The sequence below is a fragment of the Nerophis ophidion genome, linkage group LG02 (assembly GCF_033978795.1).
Source record: "Nerophis ophidion isolate RoL-2023_Sa linkage group LG02, RoL_Noph_v1.0, whole genome shotgun sequence".
Taxonomy (NCBI): Eukaryota; Metazoa; Chordata; class Actinopteri; order Syngnathiformes; family Syngnathidae; genus Nerophis; species Nerophis ophidion.
In genome coordinates this window covers 30,941,966-30,961,447 of record NC_084612.1, presented here as the reverse complement: position 1 = coordinate 30,961,447, position 19,482 = coordinate 30,941,966, and positions in this window count along the sequence as shown.

The following is a 19,482-nucleotide window of genomic DNA, read 5'->3' as shown; positions in this document are numbered from 1 at the left end:
TGCGGCCTACCACCATGACCTTGAACTACCTTCCCTCTGTTGCTAGATATCTCAAGATGTATGTTGTAATATGTACATGTGCTTTGCTATGGAGTTTTTTTTCCCACTCCAGACTGGGCCCCCTTAGGTGCCCAGTCTAGATTGTATTTTTTGACTCATCCTTCCCTAGCGTTTACATTTTTCCCATCTTTTGCGGGGCGCCTTATGGCGACCCATCAGCGTTCTTGTTCTGTAGCCCTGTACACTGTTTGTTTGTTTAATCTTGAACAGGTTTGTGCTGAAAACAAAGTTTCATTGTACTTGTGCAATGACAATAAAGACCTATCCTATCCTATCCTATCCTAAAATCAATCTTAGGTCAATATATATAAAGCTAACTGAACAAAACATTACTATAGGATTGTGTAATATGCGACAGTGCAAATTAGAGAAATATCTAAGAGAGAGCCAATAAAATACATCAATGTTGCCAAAAAATATTGCGTATAATTGCACACACGGTATAGGTACAGCGTGTTGATGTCAAGTATTGGTGTGGCCCAAAACTAATGTTTATGCTTTTAAAGCATATTTTACTTTTAAATACATTGACGACACTGTTTCCTATGTCGCATTCAAAATCCCACACAATTAAATGAGTCAAAGAGTACACAGGAAACTCTGGTTTGTCTCCGGTTGGGCTGGGAGTCCATCAGCGACGTGCTTTGGTTGTTAAATTGAAGAGAAAAGCACAATTCTACACAGTGGGCCTCACTAAACTCTGCTTGGGCAGTGAACCTGCAGGACCACGACGGAGATTACTGTTCTGTGTATGAATGAATGGGATTCCACCTCATCAAAGTTTGCAACTATAATTGCGAGTATTTGAGCTCCAATAAGTGGAATGAAACTGTGTTAATTAGAAGCTTTGATTAGGAAGCAAAGCTCAGAAAAAAAACAAAACCACGCGCTTTGTTGTCTTGAACAAATATCTCTTGTCTGGGATTCTCTTATCCCCATAGCTGCAAAGTTTTTACTTCCCAAGCGTCTATTTTTGGGAAAGTATTCACACTTCATCACTGTGGCGGTCAAATCAATCTGTATATTTAAGTCTCACCTTAAAACTCATCCGTATACTCTAGCCTTTAAATAGACCTCCTTTTTAGACCAGTTGATCTGCCGCTTCTTTTCTTTCTCCTATGTCCCCCCCTCCCTTGTGGAGGGGGTCCGGTCCGATGACCATGGATGAAGTACTGGCTGTCCAGAGTCGAGACCCAGGATGGACCGCTCGTCGGGACCCAGGATGGACCGCTCGCCTGTATCGGTTGGGGACATCTCTGCGCTGCTGATCCGCCTCCGCTTGAGATGGTTTCCTGTGGACGGGACTCTTGCTGCTGTCTTGGATCCGCTTGAACTGAACTCTCGCGGCTGTGTTGGAGCCACTATGGATTGAACTTTCACAGTATCATGTTAGACCCGCTCGACATCCATTGCTTTCGGTCCCCTAGAGGGGGGGGGGGGGGGTTGCCCACATCTGAGGTCCTCTCCAAGGTTTCTCATAGTCAGCATTGTCACTGGCGTCCCACTGGATGTGAATTCTCCCTGCCCACTGGGTGTGAGTTTTCCTTGCCCTTTTGTGGGTTCTTCCGAGGATGTTGTAGTCGTAATGATTTGTGCAGTCCTTTGAGACATTTGTGATTTGGGGCTATATAAATAAACATTGATTGATTGATTGATATTGATATATATACGATCAATAGGGGGAATACTGGTGAGGCATGTGTGAGCTTTGATGCAAGATCCTACAAGTATAATCCTAAATATAATGTTCAATTAATACCTTTTTGACAGTGTCCAATAAAACTAGAGACTGATACCTTTCACATTTGAATCTGGGAATCGATACAAATACTCAACGGTAACAATTGTTGATACTTTTGTGTGTGTCCAAATGTGTTTTTTAAATGTTATTTGTTGTATGTTTTTTTTTATTTTATGTTTTTAAAATTTAACATTCACAATTGAGCTGTGCTGACGAGTTGTTATCTTGCATTATTTCACTTCCAGGTCTCATTTGCAAGTATCGTATACTGTAGCGCGGATAAGCGGAAGAAGATGGATGGATGGACGTATACTGTAGCAGACTTTGCATACAGTAGCAAATTCCAAGATGTTAGATGGCAGTAGTATATATACTTTGATGTGTTGCTTTAGTCTAAAAGTAGTATTTGCCATTGAGTTGAATGAGGCAGTCTTTTCTTTTGTTGAGCCCTACAAAGTGTTTGAACTGCAAGTATTGTACTTATTACACCAGTTGTTGACTGTAACGTGCATCTTAGTTGTATTTTTTATTGCCAAATTTGGATGTGTTGTAATTGCCACGTAAAATCACTAATGCTAATCTTTAGCATGTCGATGGTAAATCGAGCAAGCACATTTTTAAAAAAGTGGGGCCTTACTATAATTTACCTTTCTTGCTTTTTTGGCATTGAAAATTGTAAAATTACCTAGATGGAGTCTGTCTGAGTCCCCTATGAGTGCTTGACTGCTTGTTTCCTGACCAAGTGCTTGAGCCAGTGCGGAGTCTACAACAGGACGTGACATCACTTGCAGCAAAAGAATTACAATATAGCACCGTTTGGTTTTATGTGATCCAGTACATGGTGCTTCTGTCAGTACCTATAAAAGTACCAAATTCAGTACCCTTCTTTAATCAAACCAGAGTTATTACCTTTGTGGAGGCATACTTGTTTTTACAGTTCTTATATTGGTTCTCATTAGACTGCATAGGTGTACTTAATGTTGCAGTCTGTGTCTCATGTGTAGAATGAAAGTGAAGGCAAAAGAGTGAGGTGTGTCCTGACCAGTTATTTAGATCCCTACATTGATTCATGTAAAATGTTCTTTATCACATTGTTTACGTGTCTAATAAAGATTTGATTAGTTTATGATGGCTCAGGTGTGATTCACTACAATAGGGCCCCACCGCACACTAGATTCAAGTTAATTGAGATACCACAACACCGGATATTATTCAGATAAGTTAAATTTAAAAACTTACACACAAATCAACACTGGAGGTGACTATGACGTGCGCACTTTCAGCGCATGCGTACTCGGTCGCATTGCGGATTAAAATATATCTCCTTTGAACAATATCCAGTGTTGTGGTATTTCAATTAACTAGAATCCAGTGTGCTGTGGGGCCTATTGTAGTGAATCACACCTGAGCTATCATAAATTAATCAAATATTTAATTGACATGGGAAAGTAAACAATGCAGCAAAGAACATTTTACATATCCATTTTCTAGAGCTTTTCCCTTTTGGGGTCGCTGGCGCCAATCTCAGCTGCATTCGGGCGGAAGGCGCAGTACACCCTGGACAAGTCGCCACCTAATCGTAGGGCCAACACAGATAGAGAGACAACATTCACACTTATACATTATTTAGACACCAGGGCCAGTTTAATGTTGCCAATCAAGCTATCCCCAGGTGCATGTCTTTGGAGGTGGGAGGAAGCCGGAGTACCCGGAGGGAACCCACGCAGTCACGGGGAGGACATGCAAACATAGAAAGATCCCGAGCCCGGTATTGAACCCAGGACTGCTCAGGACCTTCGTATAGTGATGCTTATGCACTAACCCCTCTGCCACTGTGCTGCCACATATATATATGTGGAGAGGGGCGTGTTCCGTGTGCAGGGGCCGGCCATGAAGCAGCCAACAGGTGAGTGGATACCTCAGCTGGAACGAGTGATCTAATCACCTGTTCCCTTTATTAGCAGCGCTGGAGACCATGAAATGGAGGGGGGCATGAGGACGCAGGAGGACGCAGGACAGACGCACAGAGACGAACAAGGGACTGCTGAAAAGCTGGACGGACAATTGTGTAAAGTAAAAGATGTACTAAAGACTGTGTCAAACCTGTATCCTGAGCTGTGTGATACTGTGGTCAGAAGAAGCCGGGCGAGACGCAGGAAACCTCCACAATATATATATATATATATATATATATATATATATATATATATATATATATATATATATATATATATATATATATATATATATATATATATATATATACATATATATATATATATATATATACATATATATATATATATATATATATATATCGGCTTCACGGTGGCAGAGGGGTTAGTGCGTCTGCCTCACAATACGAAGGTCCTGCAATCCTGGGTTCAAATCCAGGCTCGGGATCTTTCTGTGTGGAGTTTGCATGTTCTCCCCGTGAATGCGTGGGTTCCCTCCGGGTACTCCGGCTTCCTCCCACTTCCAAAGACATGCACCTGGGGATAGGTTGATTGGCAACACTAAATTGGCCCTAGTGTGTGAATGTGAGTGTGAATGTTGTCTGTCTATCTGTGTTGGCCCTGCAATGAGGTGGCGACTTGTCCAGGGTGTACCCCGCCTTCCGCCCGATTGTAGCTGAGATAGGCGCCAGCGCCCCCCGTGACCCCAAAAGGGAATAAGCGGTGGAAAATGGATGGATGGATATATATATATATATATATATATGTGGGTTGACTCTGCCGTTGGGGTATTCTTTCGTGAAATATAGCATCAGGGGATAAGCTGGGTTACCCAAAAAAAAAAAAATTGGGATCGGATCTTCATCTTCCAGCAGTTGTTTGGGGCACGAGGGGATGGTTCCATCTTTCAGCTGCGCGCTGATGGCGGAGATAGCGAGGATGTGGGCCTCATGCACGCTGCCTGGCCATTTCACAGTCACATCCATAAAACAATATTGTTAGTCACACAATGCCTGTATCACATCCACGGGAGGAAGCGACAAAGTTTTTCGGTAAATAGAATTACAACTGCGAAACTTCTCTTGCCGTCTGAGAAGTGTTGTATCCGAAATCGCTGCAATCAGGTGTTTCCTTCACTCAAGGTATTCATGTGTCATTTCCACAAGTGTCTGTACATGTAGAAGAAGGAGAAACATGGACATGTCTGCATGACTAGCCTCCATCTTTTTAGCTGTGGTTATTATGAAGCTGACGATAGCACGTTCTTTCTGATGTCTCTCTTCCTGTGTGGGTGGGTTTTTTCTGGAGTCACTTCCTCTCCGAACTCAGGTTGTAAATGATCAGAGTCTATATAAAGCTAAGTGCCGGAGATTCAAGAAGTACACGGTTGACTTTCTTGTTTAAAAATTGATTATTGCACAATATCCAAATATTTTGAGTTAAATCTGTATGTATAGCAAAAACAACTTGCATAACGTTCTCTTGAAACAACGTGTCTTCCTCAAAACATGCAATCATTTTGGAGAAGAACCTTTTTATGACAGGACATGTGTTGTTGCCATTGAGCCACGCCATTTGTAAAAGACCACTGTTTTTTCCTCCCCTCCCCAAATAAAAAAAACGCACAAATAATAGGAAAATACTTTTTTCTAATTATATGGAATTGTGGCTTATTAAGCTGCTGAAAAGTTTTTTTGTCCTGCCACCACAGCCCCTTAAATTCACCAAATAAGGAGAAGCTCTGATAAGGTGGGAAGCGATGAATGGCTAAAACAAACTGTGGAGGGGTTCCAGCCAGGCAGCCGGGGGCTTAAGATATATTAAATTACCATGATTGGGACTTAAAGGCTGTTTGAGAGGCTGGGGAGCGTCAAAGCACGGCTATTCATGTCTGGGGAGCTGGGTCAATAGGTTGGGGAAGTTCACAGGACCTGATGCCATTCTTATGCAAATGAAGAATACAAGAGCTAAAGCTCAGTGAGTTGGAAGATATAAATGACCGCACAATCATCTGCAGCCTTGCACACACACGCTCACACACACACGGACACTCACTCACACACAAATCTGCTGCCCAGCTCCAGCCCATTCTCTCGCTCCCTGTACTGTATGCTCCACTGTCTCTCATACAGTTTTACTTTGCAACACATGACAAATTTTCCAACAAATGACATCAGCGAGGTTCCTGGCTCCCTGATGGTTCACTTCCACGTGATAGACGTTCTATTCTATGTTAATACAAGTTGCTCAGTAAGAGGATAACAAGGGAAAAAAGAGGACGATTCACCATATCATGTTTATTTTTCCCTGTATAACAGTCCCATGTATTTATTTTAAATAACTGAAATCCCTTTGTGTATCTTTAAACAGCAGAGGACAAAAATAAAAAATATATATACAGTATATACCATATTTTTTGGACGATAAGTCGCAGTTTTTTTCATAGTTTAGCAGGGGGTGCGACATATACTCCGGAACGACTTATGTGTGAAATTATTAACATTACCATAAAATATCAAATAATATTATTTATCTTATTCGCGGAAGAGCCGAAGAAAATGTCAGCAATCATCACACACACGTCAGCAATCGTCACATACACGTCAACCAATAAGAATTCGGCGGGGGAGAGTCATTGCAGAAGTGCATTGTGGGTCATGGAGTGCTAACGGCTGTATGCTACATGCCAGTGATTTTCAACCTATTTTGAGCCACGGCCCACTTTTTACATTTACAAAATCCTGTGGCACACCACCAAACAAAATGACACAAAATGACACTCTAACACAGTATATAAAACATATAGTTAATAATATAGTTTCTAAATGTATTTATACTAACCTAGTGTGAAACCTGGGCCTGTTTCCATGAACACAAAATGGATATCCTGGCAGAAATGGTAGAAAGACCCACACGATCAGCAAAGTTTAGCTTTAAACCCCGACCTTGTTTCAGTTCAATGAGTTCCTCTTGCTCCTTTACAGGGGAAGTGTTGTGATCCGGCTTCCGGATCACACATCTCTAGCATGTTTGTCTTTTTTTGTATTGTCCTACTATGTTTTGATCATGTTTTGGACTCTACCGATCCCGTTTGTTAGCGCACTTCCTTGTTTTGTATTGTCACCATGGCAACCTAAGTATGCCTCCTGCACGGACTCATTACGCACACCTGTTTTGAATTATTTGTGTTGTATTTAAGACCACCTGCTACCTTAGTTCCTCCTGGCTGTTTTGTTTGCTACTTGCAACACGCACGTTGGTTCTTATTTTTGTAATCACTATTGCTAAGTCTCGCCTTAGCTTTGCGTGCGCTCTGCACCTCTATTCCTGTACTCTGCTCTCGTTGCTAATTATTAGCATAGCTCTCCGTGCATTCGGCACGCCTTTTCTTTGCATTTTGTACCAGTATTATTTTTGTTTTTTGTATTAAATCTAATCTTACCTGCAACTCCTGCCTGTCCTGGTCCTCTTGCATCCCTGGGGTAGCAACACGCATCCATTATGCCTCGCCATCGTGTCAGAAAACAGCCAGCACAACGCCGCCTCGCAGTGGACCACCAAAAGTCTTCCCTTCGCCAAGCCGCGAAGACTTTTTCCCCGGACAGCAGCGCGCAGACAACAGCCCAGTACTCTTCCCTGAGGTTTGGAAGTTTTGTTTTTTCTCCATATTCCAACCACTCTTCCGACTGGGCTGTAAGGCCAGGGCATACCTCCGGCCCACCGGTCCATCACGGTGACGTCATTTCGTCAACGCCCCCTGGTGACTCAATACCACCCCCTGTCGATGATATTTTTTCTGAGGATTTTTATATTGTTGAGTCTTATTCTCAACCTGTTTCAAATATTGACTATGATTTTTTGGACTCTATAGACACAACTAAGTTCTATACAGATGTTATTTCTAGATGCAAACTAAGGCAACATGAGCTACCTACTTTTCTTCCTCCACCTCTTAAGCCCCGTTCCCCGCCCAAGTCTGGGTTTTTTTCTCCTTTTTCAAAAGGACATGTTGGTCAACTTAAAGGGGAGGAGTCTGCCCACCTCCAAACCTCACACCACCCTCCCTTAAGGTCAGTCCCTGACCATAGGGAACGGGTCTGGGATCCCCGTCTGGAGGGAGGGGCTAAGGCCTATAGCTTTGGTGGGGAAGTAGCTCAGATGCTAACTGTCAAACCGCAGCCTCCTATGAGGCCACCTCCACCGATATTCCGCTTAGCTCCTCCTAGTAGACCTCCTCCACCTGTGTTTCCCCCGGTCAAGCCACTAAGGCCACCTAGACCTCCTCCACCGACTTTTCGACTCGCTAGTCCACTACCTCCAGTGCGCCCTCCACCACCGGTGTTCAAGCCTAGTCCCAGTCCTGGTCCGACTTCTGGCCAACATTGTAGATCAACTCGTAGACTGAGTCGTAGTCCGGGTCCTTGCCCAAGTCCTTATAAAAGCACTAGTTTGATTGTAAGTACTGGTCCTCACACAAGTCCTTGCCCAAGTCCTAGTGTTAGTCTAAATCCTCATAGTAGTCCTAGTCCTCCTCTCTGCCAGTCTCTTAGTGCTCCTCGGCTGACGCCGACACCTGCTCCTCGGCTGACGCCGACTCCTGCTCCTCGGCTGACGCCGACTCCTGCTCCTCGGCTGACGCCGACACCTGCTCCTCGGCTGACGCCGACTCCTGCTCCTCGGCTGACGCCGACTCCTGCTCCTCGGCTGAAGCCGACACCTGCTCCTCGGCTGAAGCCGACACCTGCTCCTCGGCTGAAGCCGACACCTGCTCCTCGGCTGAAGCCGACACCTGCTCCTCGGCTGAAGCCGACACCTGCTCCTCGGCTGAAGCCGACACCTGCTCCCAGTCTGGTTCTCACACCAGCTCCCAGTCTGGTTCTCACACCAGCTCCCAGTCTGGTTCTCACACCAGCTCCCAGTCTGGTTCTCACACCAGCTCCCAGTCTGGTTCTCACACCAGCTCCCAGTCTGGTTCTCACACCAGCTCCCAGTCTGGTTCTCACACCAGCACAAACTCCCAGTCTGGTTCTCACACCAGCACAAACTCCCAGTCTGGTTCTCACACCAGCACAAACTCCAAGGCTGGAGCCCACTCCGGTACCAGCACCACGACAGGTACCGGTGCCAGCTCCGTGCCGCCAAGCACCGGTGCCAGCTCCGTGCCGCCAAGCACCGCCGACGACGGGGCTGGAGCCCACACCAGCGCCGACGACGGGGCTGGAGCCCACACCAGCGCCGACGACGGGGCTGGAGCCCACACCAGCGCCGACGACGGGGCTGGAGCCCACACCAGCGTCGACGACGGGGCTGGAGCCCACACCAGCGTCGACGACGGGGCTGGAGCCCACACCAGCGTCGACGACGGGCTGGAGCCCACACCAGCACCACCGACGACTCCTGCGGCTCCCAGGCCGCCTCCGACGACTCCTGCGGCTCCCAGGCCGCCTCCGACGACTCCTGCGGCTCCCAGGCCGCCTCCGACGACTCCTGCGGCTCCCAGGCCGCCTCCGACGACTCCTGCGGCTCCCAGGCCGCCTCCGACGACTCCTGCGGCTCCCAGGCCGCCTCCGACGACTCCTGCGGCTCCCAGGCCGCCTCCGACGACTCCTGCGGCTGCAGCACCCGCATCATCCTCGCCAGCTGCACTCGGGCCTGCTTTGGCTGCAGTCCCCGCACCCTCGTCTGCTGCTTCCAAGCCTGCTGGGATTTCGGTGCTGAGGCGTCGTCCACCACGTCGACCACGGGCGTGGCCTCTGCGAGGTCATCCTCCTCGCCAGATACTCCCTCCTCCATGTCGGCCACGGATGTGGCCGTGCCCGGGTCGTCCGCCTCGCCGGGCACCTCATCCTGCGAGGCGGCCACTAATGTGGCCTTTTCGAGGTCGCCCGCCAAAACTTTTTCGGCAGCAGCGTTCCACCCGCCGCCGCCACATGATGTGTCCTCGGTGGATTCGGGGACATGCGATCTGGCGACCCTCCACCGTGGACTCCTTCCGCCCTCCCTTCGTTTGTGAACTTTCTGGTTTTGGGAGGGGGTTCTCTTTATTGCAGTTTTTTGGGGGCATCTGGGATCTGCCCCTTAAGGGGGGGGTAATGTTGTGATCCGGCTTCCGGATCACACATCTCTAGCATGTTTGTCTTTTTTTGTATTGTCCTACTATGTTTTGATCATGTTTTGGACTCTACCGATCCCGTTTGTTAGCGCACTTCCTTGTTTTGTATTGTCACCATGGCAACCTAAGTATGCCTCCTGCACGGACTCATTACGCACACCTGTTTTGAATTATTTGTGTTGTATTTAAGACCACCTGCTACCTTAGTTCCTCCTGGCTGTTTTGTTTGCTACTTGCAACACGCACGTTGGTTCTTATTTTTGTAATCACTATTGCTAAGTCTCGCCTTAGCTTTGCGTGCGCTCTGCACCTCTATTCCTGTACTCTGCTCTCGTTGCTAATTATTAGCATAGCTCTCCGTGCATTCGGCACGCCTTTTCTTTGCATTTTGTACCAGTATTATTTTTGTTTTTTGTATTAAATCTAATCTTACCTGCAACTCCTGCCTGTCCTGGTCCTCTTGCATCCCTGGGGTAGCAACACGCATCCATTATGCCTCGCCATCGTGTCAGGAAGATTATCACAATTTCTGAAGAGTTAAAAAAAATAATAATCAGTTCCCAGTGGCTTATTTTATTTTTCAAAGTTTTTCTCAAAATTTTACACATCACGTATATCCCGAAAAACGGCTTCAAAGTGCCTGATTTTTAACCGTTGTTATATCCACCCGTCCATTATCCTGTGACGTCACAGCGTGATCACACAGAAACAAACATGACGGATAGCACAAAAAGGTATAGCGATATTAGCTCGGATTCAGACTCGGATTTCAGCACCGTAAGCAATTCAACAGATTACGCATGTATTGAAACGGATGTTTGGAGTGTGCTTTGAGGGCTCTCTCGTTTACCTTTGTGGTTTTTCTCAGAAAAGTTGCCTGTTTCTCATTGTTTGTACGTAAGCGTACAAAATAATCCATCGGCTTGTTTTGATTGGAAGGGTGTTTCGTTTGGAGATGGCATTCAAGCTTGCTTGACACCATGGTGCTATTGATGAGTGGGTGGAGCTACTGGAAGGAGTCCCTTGTTGGGTTAGCAATGCTACCGTAGACCAGTTGATCTGCCGTTTCTTTTCTTTTTCTCCTATGTCCCACTCTCCCTTGTGGAGGGGGTCCGGTCCGATCCGGTGGCCATGTACTGCTCGCCTGTGTATCGGCTGGGGACATCTCTGCGCTGCTGATCTGCCTCTGCTTGGGATGTTTTCCTGCTGGCTCCGCTGTGAACGGGACTCTCGCTGCTGTGTTGGATCCGCTTTGGACTGGACTCTTGCGACTGTGTTGGATCCATTATGGATTGAACTTTCACAGTATCATGTTAGAGCCGCTCGACATCCATTGCTTTCCTCCTCTCCAAGGTTCTCATAGTCATCATTGTCACCGACGTCCCACTGGGTGTGAGTTTTCCTTGCCCTTATGTGGGCCTACCGAGGATGTCGTATTGGTTTGTGCAGCCCTTTGAGACACTAGTGATTTAGGGCTATATAAGTAAACATTGATTGATTGATTGATTGATAGCATCTCACCATACACCAAGCACTGCGGAGTCGGTGATGTCACATCCCCGGTGAAAGTAAATCCAAATGAAAGATAGCTTTCGCTGTATTGCCTCGAGCTCACCGTCTTGTCTTTTTTTACTTTGTCGACCACTCATACTGCGGCCTTCATCTGGGTCAGAATTTTGTCCAGGACCCTGTCCAGCATTTACATTTTCCCTTCTCAAAAACTTCTCCATCACTGTCACCTGCTCGCCTCCTATTCCTGCGATCCCACACTGTCACTGTCACTGACACGTGTCACGCAGCGCTAACTCGATTGTTTTTACAGGTATTTATCGCCCTATGCTGCCACCTACTGAAATAGAAGAGTATTACATTATCTGACGCACTTTATTACAGCAGGCACCCGACAATGGTTGATTAGGAGATATTACATAATTTCCCACGGCACACCTGACAATCTCTCACGGCACACAGGTTGAAAAAATCACAGCTATATGCTACTGCTGTGGCTCTTAAAATGGGTAATTTCATCGTTGGCGGTAACTTATAAAAACTGAGAAGGGCTGAACAAAATTGGACCGAAAAGGAAATCATATACTGCAGATTACAATATGCAGCAGAAAACGAGAAGAGGAAGCGGTGCATACCTTTGGAGTTGGCAGAGTTGTTTCGAAGCGACATCTAGAAGAAGATTTCATCGGATTTATCAATTAGGAGTGACAGATTGTTTGGTAAGCGTATAGCATGTTCTATATCTTATAGTTATTTGAATGACTCTTACCATAATATGTTATGTTAACATACCAGGCACGTTCTCAGTTGGTTATTTATGGGTCATAAAAGGTACACTTATTCAGCCTGTTGTTCACTATTCTTTATTTATTTTAAATTGCCTTTCAAATGTCGATTCTTGGTGTTGGATTGTATCAAATAAATTTCCCCCAAAAATGTGACTTATACTCCAATGCGACCTACAGTATATATGTTTTTTTCCTTCTTTATTATGCATTTTCGTCTGGTGCGATTTATACTCCGGAGTGACTTATAATCCGAAAAATACGGTATGTTGCAATTGTCTAGCTGGCTCTCCCTGACAGATGGATAGGCATTCAGTGACGTGGGAGCTCTGCTGTAGAAATAAGACTTACACCACATTTGTCAAACTCAAGGCCCAATGAGGCCCATCACGTCCAAATACGTGGGCGCCACATCATTATTTGTGGCCTGCCACATCATTTAATGTGGTCTACAGCGTCCTTCAATGTGATCTTCCACTTCATGTAAAGTGGTTTGTTATGTTATTTAACGTGGTCTTTCATGTAAAAACCCCGGTTCCATATGAGTTGGGAAATTGTGTTAGATGTAAATATAAACGGAATACAATGATTTGCAAATCATTTTCAACCCATATTCACTTGAATATGCTACAAAGACAACATATTTGATGTTCAAACTGCCAAACATTTTTTTTTGCAAATAACCATTAACTTTAGAATTTGATGCCAGCAACACGTGACAAAGAAGTTGGGAAAGGTGGCAATAAATACTGATAATGTTGAGGAATGCTCATCAAACACTTATATGGAACATACCACAGGTGTACAGGCTAATTGGGAACAGTTGTGTGCCATGATTGGGTATGAAAGCAGCTACCATAAAATGCTAAGTATTTCGCAAACAAGGATGGGGCGAGGGTCACCACTTTGTAAGCAAATTGTCGAACAGTTTTAGAACAACATTTCTAAACGAGCTATTGGAAGGAATTTAGGGATTTTACCATTTAGAGTCAGTAAAATCATCAAAAGGTTCAGATAATCTGGAGAAATCACTGCACGTAAGCGATGATATTACGGACCTTTGATGCCTTTAGGCGGTAATGCATCAAAAACCTATCTCAGTGTGTAAAGCATATCACCACATGGGCTCAGGAACATTTCATAAAACCACTGTCATAAACTACAGTTGGTCGATACATCTGTAAGTGCACATTAAAACTCTACTATGCAAAGCCAAACCCATTTATCAACAACACCCTGAAATGCCGCCGGCTTGGCTGGGCCTGAGCTCACGTAGAATGGACTGATGCAATGTGGAAAAGTGTTTGATGTCTGACGAGTCCACATTTCCAATTATATTTGGATACAGAGTACATGGTGTCCTAAGGAACAACGAGGAAAATAACCATTCGGATTGTTGTGGGCTCAAAGTTCAAAAGCCAGCATCTGTGATGCTATGGGGGTTCATTAGTGCCCAAGGATTTGGTAAGTTAGACATCTGCGAAGGCACCATTAATGCTGAATGGTCCATACAGGTTTTGGAGCAACATATGTTGTCATCCAAGCAACGTTATCATGGTTGCCCCTGCTTATTTCAGCAAGACAATGCCAAGCCATGTGTTACAACAGCGTGGCTTTGTAGTAAAAGAGTGCGGGTACATTCCTGGCCCGCCTGCAGTCCAGACCTGTCTCCCATGGAAAATGTGTGGCGCATTATGAAGCATAAAATATGACCCCGGTCTATTGAACGACTTAAGCTCTACATAAAACAAGAAGGGGAAAGCATTCTACTTGCAAAGCTTCAACAATTAGTTTCCTCAGTTCCCAAACGTTTATTGAGTGGTGTTAAAAGAAAAGGTGATGTAACACAGTGGTGAACATGCCCTTTCCCAACTACTTTGGCAAGTGTTGTAGCCATGAAATTCTAAGTTAATTATTATTTACAAAAAAATAAAGTTTATGTGTTTAATCATCAAATATCTTGTCTTTGTAGTGAATTCAATTGAATATGGGTTGAAAAGGATTTGCAAATAATTGAATTCCGTTTATATTTACATCTAACACAATTTCCCAACTCATATGGAAACAGGGTTTGTATCTTATTGTGGTCCGACACACTGCATCATTTAATATGGCCTACCACGTCATTCAATGTGGCCCTCAGAGGGCAGCCATCATTGCCACATGGCCCTCAATAAAATACATTTTGGCAACCCTGACCTATGTGATGGAAGTGCGACAGTTTATTGTTCGACGGGCAGAAAGAATAGCATCACACTTACATTAAAGACATTACACAGGCTGTATAAAATAATTGTGTATGATGAATATTTCTTCAAAAATGTTATTAGTGACGTCTTGCTAAACCCAGTTCATGAATTAAACAATCAGAAAGTAGTCTCGGATCAAACTGCCTTTTCTCAGATGTCTACACTCGATTTGATCAGGAAACGTGCGCAAAGGGTTAGACTCCTGTAACACCACAGCTACATACAAGCTTCACATATGATTTATAACCTACAACCTGTATCCCAGTGTATATCCATAATTAAGGTCAGACTTTCACCAAAGCAGATTATTCCTAATTTGGATCAACATTAAATTGTACTCCCTGGTAGGCACATACCTCCTGAATATGACCAATGTTGTATTTGGAGTTTATGCATTATTCACTGAGAAATGGTGGTACCTCTACCTAAGAGTGTTTTGACATCATAGGTGTCTTAAGTTAGGCCTTAAGTTGCAAGCAAAACTTTTAAGTTACAAGCCTCCCCACTATTAGTTCATCTATCAACTGTCACAGTGAACCCAGTAAGATTGGCCAAAAAACATTTGATTTTACTTGCTAACATTAGCTTATAGCTAGAGATAGACATGAGCACCTTTTTCCAACAAGGGAAAAAAATGAGTGTTAAGAACAGTGCTGAAAAGAACTCAAGAATTCAATATTTTTTTGATTATACAAAACAAATCAACAAAAGCATGAGTGTGTACCCAACATGGGTAAGCAAATTGAGCATATCACTGCTAGTCTGCACCATACTAAAGCATAATGAGCCTAAAACCAGCCAAGAATGTTTGAATTACATTTACCTGCCTAACGTGCATCCATGAAAATATGAAAAAGCTGCTGATGGTGTGTTTTACGGAGAAGCAGCTGGAAAGAGATAATATAGCAGTTCACCCTCCAAGGTCAATGCTGTACATTATTATTACATTACTTCATTTAACTATTGTAGTATTTTTGTTTTACATTCATATATATATATATATATATATATATATATATATATATATATATATATATATATATATATATATATATATATATATATATATATATATATATATATATATATATATATATATGTGTATATATATATATATATATACAGTATATATATATATATACAGTATATATATATATACATATATATATCATTGTTTTTATACAAAATTTCTGGTCTTAAAGATGTTAGAGACTGACTTTTCTTTGTAAAAGGCATGTTATTTGTTAAAATTTTACTGTTTTGGGAGACAAAGCACTAAATTAATTGATTTCAGTTCATTTCAACAGGAGACGTTGATTTGCGATATATGTGTTTTAAATTAAGAGTTCAGTTACATAATCAAATAAGCGCGTAAGTTTAAGTGCAACATATTTTTAATGATTTGCAAAAAGACCCTCATTCTTAGGAGAATAACAACAATTCTACAAGTGTATTTGGATTTGCACTCAAATGTGATTGGTTGTTTCATTCGCCCTCCAAAAGGTCTTGTTGGTGTTTTTGCAGAAACTAACACTCAAACAATTACGACAATTTGGTGCAATTATTGAAAACACACATAATGTATTTTTGGAGCTTGGAAAAATACCCCTGGTATGCTTCATTCAAAACTAACATTTCAGTCAGTAATTGGATCATTAATTTTACTTTCTCGATGTAAGAAAAAAAAAATGTTACTGGAATACATTATGACAATAGATAAGGATAAGGACAAAAGAAAACAATTCAAAGAGTTTACGTGAAACATTATATTTATTGTAACTAGAAGCAAATAGAGACGTATCTTTCCATCCATTCCAGTTTATATGCCATTTATTCATTGTTCTTCTCCAACAGACCAGACACATACATTGTGTAGTATTTACGATAAAAAATATTTGATTATACCATAATTGATACATAACATGGTCATTTCTTCTATCTTTTAGCAATCTTTGACATATTTCAAGGGGGCGATGAACCAAAGTAATGAAAATGAAGCGAATCGTCTACGGAACAGCAATGTACGATATGTTAAACACTTCCTATACACTGTAAGTGTAGGAAAAAGTATAATTCCATTATTTTGTATACAAGAGAAAACAAACAATAAATAGTCTTTAATTATCATCGATGTCAATGATCTCTTGACATTTAACCAAGAAGCACTTCTTTAAGCGTGCCTGTTACTATTTGACGAGACAGCTTTGAATGTAAAGATAATGCAGACTCTTTAAATAAATACAATATTAGTAATTAGATGAGAATATGTGTGTTTAACAATGATATGAAGAATATGGGGCATTAGGACATTCTCTTGGGAGGAGCACGTGTGTGGCGGCTTGTGTCGGGTCAGGCTGCATCCCTGGAGAGAGATGAGGTCACGACCCCTTATGTTTGACTTGCTCCGGACATCATTGGTAGATGTGTTGTCCTGCTTATCACGCTCATTGTTGGAAACAGACAAGAATCAAATGAATGAAAAACAGCAGAACATTTGGTCGCTCAACTTTTTCGGAACTTTCAGTATACTTTAAAATAGAGACTTAAGTTTGTCCATGATACCTAGTCTGGCACACTGATGTATCCTCACAAACATTAAGTAATCATATAAAAAGTGGTGTATTTTGCATACTTGTCAACTCTCTCATTTTTTGTTGGAATTTTTTTTATTTTGTCTTTTTTTCTTGCTTTAATAGTTTCTGGTATTATTCCTGTATTTTATCTTTCTTAGGTTACCTCAATGATCTTTGATACTGCTGCACATCACAGCGTCCTGTCTGGGTCTTTCAAATAAAATCACACCAGGTGTTGACAGTAGGCTTCAGGAGGGTTGCACATGACGTCACATCCATTTTTCTTCTTCGCGGCTTAATTCACATGATGGTCAAGCAGCTTGAGTGTGGCATTAAAAAAAGTGAGAATGAGTATAGAGTTTGAGCAGAAAATGCCGTATTGCTGTTCTGTCCTTGGGTGTTCAAGTCGTTCAAATAGAGAGCTAGAAAAGAGCTTTTCATAGAGTCCCGAAAGAAGTGGCTCATAAAGATAATAAAGTCAGGAAAAAATTGAGAGTGTGTCGATGGAAATGTCTCTCAAAAATATTACTTTCATCATCTTGTGGAATAAAATCAGACCATGCTTCTGTCTGCAGCAATCACTTTGTAAAATGCTTGTTTGAACATTTATATTGTTTGAGAAACTTTCTATGATGAAATCAAGTTTATTCTCTACTATTTTAGTAGTGTTTGAACGTACATACAGGACAATAGATAACATTAGTGTGTGTTTTTTAGTGGTTGCTATGCCTAAATATAACTATGAAGACCTGGTTGTGCAAATTAACTGAGATCATGTTAAGATCTAATAATAAATATAGTAAATGTTGGTCCAATTCATCGTATTTTCATTGTCCATTTTTATAACAGAGACAAAAAGCTTTGTTGTTGTCGCGCAGGAAAGCCATGTGCTTTATTTGAAACGGATGACCACATTATAGCATCCATGGTGATATTTGTTAGCATCAAGACAATATCCTTAATAGTATTAATACACTAAATAAATACATCTCTAATAGGCTCAACTGCATATCGTGATAGCGCTAGCAAACATTGCTGAACAATGGGGACATCTATAGCTAAATAATGATACAAAATATGAACAACTGCAGACATGACTTAAATGAGACTAACATTTGTAGCAGGAAATCAACTGCTACCAAACTTATCTTTTTTTCTCAGCGTCACGATCACAGCAGCACGGCACTCGTTATGTAAATCAAATATGCTACTTAGCGATGCACGAATTAATACAACTTTTTTTTTCATGGATTAATACTTAATGTGAAGACCCCACCAGATGTAAAGACACGATATGCCTCCGATCTTTTCCTCTCTAAATACTGTTAGTCTCAACTCAAGTAAAGTTGTGGCAAGCAGTAACTTCTTGGTGATAATAATAAATGGTTTAAATCAGGGGTCTCCAAACTTTTTGACTTAGGGGGCGCATTGGGTCAAAACAATTTGGCCGGGGGCCCGGCTGTGTATATATATATATATATATATATATATATATATATATATATATATATATATATATATATATATATATATATATATATATATACACACCCCGTTTCCTTATGAGTTGGGAAATTGTGTTAGATGTAAATATAAACGGAATACAATGGTTTGCAAATCCTTTTCAACCCATATTCAGTTGAATATGCTACAAAGACAACATATTTGATGTTCAAACTCATAAACTTTATTTTTTCTTTTGCAAATAATAATTAACTTACAATTTCATGGCTGCAACATGTACCAAAGTAGTTAGGAAAGGGCATGTTCACCACAATGTTACATCAACTTTTCTTTTAACACTCAATAAACGTTTGGGAACTGAGGAAACTAATTGTTGAAGCTTGGAAAATTGAATTCTTTCCCATTCTTGTTTCATGTAGAACTTCCGTTGTTCAACAGTCCCGGGTCTCCGCTGTCGTATTTTCGATGGGAGACAGGTCTGGACTGCAGGCAGGCCAGTAAAGTACCCGCACTCTTTCTTTACAAAGCCACACTGTTGTAACACGTGCTGAATGTGGCTTGGAATTGTCTTGCTGAAATAAGCAGGGGCATCCATGAAAAAGACGGCGCTTAGATGGCAGCATATATGTTGTTCCAAAACCTGTATGTAACTTTCAGCATTAATGGTGCCTTCACAGATGTGTAAGTTACCCATGCCTTGGGCACTAATTAACCCCCATACCATCATAGATGCTGGCTTTTGAACTTTGTGTCGATAACAGTCTGGATAGTTCGCTTACCCCTTGGTCCGGAAGACACGATGTCGAATATTTCCAAAAACAATTTGAAATGTGGACTCGTCAGGCCACAGAACACTTTTCCGGTTTGCACCAGTCCATCTTAGATGATCTCGGCCCCAGAGAAGCCGGTGGCGTTTCTGGATGTTGTTGATAAATGGCTTTCGCTTTGCATAGTAGAGCTTTAACTTGCACTTACAGATGTGGCGATGAACTGTATTTAGTGACAGTGGTTTTCTGATGTGTTCCTGAGCCCAT